Below are 2,688 nucleotides of genomic sequence, written 5' to 3' on the forward strand. Positions count from 1 at the left end.
CAGAACTATTAGTGATGATTAGGTTGGAATCCTTTGAGTGTTTCCAAAGAGATGTGACTCAATCAACTGTGAGTAAAATGTTTGATTGGATAAGTTCCATGGAGATACGGACCTTGCCCATTCAGGTTTGGTCTTGACTTAATCACTGGAGTCCTACAAGAGTTCACAAACAGAAGAACGCAGAGCAGCTGAGAGGGACATTCTGGAGGGACATTTTGGAGAGACTTTTGGAGATAGTTGCTGAAAGCAGACTTTTGCCAACACTTTGGAGATGCTAGCCCAGTGTTTACTCTGGAGAAGCTACGAGAGGACAAAATGCCCCAAGAGCAACATTTTGAAGAACACACAGGAACCGAGAGAGGAGCTGGAACACAACATGGGATCAACAGATGCCAGCCACTTGCCTTCCCAGCTAACAGAGGTTTTCTAAACGCCATTGGCCTTCCTTTGGTGAAGGTATACTCATGTTGATACCTTAATTTGGACATTTTCATGGCTTTCAGACTCTAAATTTGTAACTAAATAAACCTTCTTTATAAAACCAATCCATTTCTGGTATTTTGCATAATGGCAGCATTAGCAAACCAGAACACCAGCTTTCACAAAAATGTTGAGAAAAATAGAGTGAGGAAAATAGGTAGAGTATATTTGGAATATGACTCACTTTTGCATATATTACAAGAAAGTTTCACTTATTAGGCTTAAGTCAAAACTTTTCTAGTTTATATCTAGAGGATTATTATAAATGTCATCACCTGATGTGGGACCATTCTTGATGAATGGCCCCAACACCATGCACTAATTTTAACAAACACAAGAGATATTTTGGCTGAAAATATCTATCATTGGATGGCTCCTGATAACTGATATTGGAATTGTAGCTCAAAAGCCTACAGACTCCTCAGTGGCTCGTCCCCCTTCCGCTTCCGGCCGCGGCCGCCGGGCAGTGCCCTGCAGCAACAACGCATCAGCCCCGTTACTGACTGTGGTCCCTGTCGCTCGCAAGGCCACCTCGGTGGTTATTTTGCTTCATGAGTTAGGAGACACAGGGATGGATGGGCAGAAGGCTTTGCAGGTATCAGAAGTTCACATATCAAATATATCTGGTCGCATGCACCGGTTAAAATGCCTATTGTATTAAATATGAATATGAGTGAGTATGCCTGCTTGGTTTGATATTATTAGGCTTTTGCCCGATTCACAGGAGGATGAACCTGGAGTCAAGTAGGCAGCAGAAAACATCAAGACTTTGATAGACTGAGAGGTGAAGAATGGAATTCCTCTTAACAGGATTATTTTGGGAGGATTTTCCCAGGAGGGAGCTTTATCTTTACATATTGCACTTACCACACAGCAGAAACTGGCAGGTGTTGTTGCACTCAGCTGCTGGCTTCCTCTTCGGGGTTCATTTCCACAGGGTCCTTTCAGTGGCGCAAATAAAGATATATCTATCCTCCATTGCCATGGAGATTGCGACCCTTTAGTTCCCCGGATGTTTGGTTCTCTTACTGTGGAAAGGCTAAAAACATTGGTAAATGCAGCCAATGCAACCTTCAAAACTTCTGGGGGCTTGATGCACAGTTCATGTCACCAGCAAATGATGGCTATCAAGCAATTTATAGACCAAGTTCTACCATCAGTTGATTGACATCACTAAGAGGCCTTGGGTAGAAGTATACCAGCACTACTGTAGTAAACTAGAAACTTTTAAATGTGTCCAGTCTTGAAACTTCTTGTTTGCAGTGTTATAACGTTTTACAAATACATACCAATGACACAGAGTAAATAATGTCTCCTCATGGGAAATACATGTTCTTTTCAGTTTCTGTTCATGTATTTGTATAAAGTGATCCCAGAGTAATACTAGTATTAAAATAGCTGAAGCAGCTGGCTTCTTTTTCCCAAATGTAATGCAGAAAAATAATAAAATACTGCAACCAGAATATTTATTGCATCATTTGGAAATTGTTAGTATGCCAAATGAAAATTTGTTCAGGTATAAACGAGTAGTTAAAATATAAATGAAGAGGCGGGGCAAGATGGCAGACTGGTGAGCTGTATGTTTTAGTTACTCCTCCAGGAAAGTAGGTAGAAAGCCAGGAACTGCGTGGACTGGACACCACAGAGCAATCTGACTTTGGCCATACTTCATACAACACTCATGAAAATGTCGAACTGCTGAGATCAGCGAAATCTGTAAGTTTTTGTGGCCAGGGGACCCGCGCCCCTCCCTGCCAGGCTCAGTCCCGTGGGAGGAGGGGCTGTCAGCTCCGGGAAGGAGAAGGGAGAAGTGCAGTGGCAGCCCTTATCGGAAACTCATTGTACTGATCCAAAATCCAACCATAGATAGACTGAGACCAGACACCGGAGAATCTAAGAGCAGCCAGCCCAGCAGAGAGGAGACAGGCATAGAAAAAAAACAACACGAAAAACTCCAAAATAAAAGCGGAGGATTTTTGGAGTTCTGGTGAACATAGAAAGGGGAAGGGCCCTGAGGCGCATATGCAAATCCCGAAGAAAAGCTGACCTCTCTGCCCTGTGGACCTTTCCTTAATGGCCCTGGTTGCTTTGTCTCTTAGCATTTCAATAACCCATTAGATCTCTGAGGAGGGCCCGTTTTTTTTTTTTTTTTTAATCCTTTTTTCTTTTTCTACAACAATTACTCTAAGAAGCCAATACAGAAAGCTT

At 42.4% G+C, this 2,688-nt stretch overlaps 1 pseudogene; it reads left to right on the forward strand.

The window, feature by feature from the left end:
• The first annotated feature begins 1,055 nt into the window (after positions 1-1,055).
• LOC119518482 lies at positions 1,056-1,648 on the forward strand (annotated as a pseudogene).
• Positions 1,649-2,688: the final 1,040 nt, after the last annotated feature.

Source organism: Choloepus didactylus, chromosome 2, assembly GCF_015220235.1.
Source record: "Choloepus didactylus isolate mChoDid1 chromosome 2, mChoDid1.pri, whole genome shotgun sequence".
In the NCBI taxonomy this organism is placed as follows: Eukaryota; Metazoa; Chordata; class Mammalia; order Pilosa; family Megalonychidae; genus Choloepus; species Choloepus didactylus.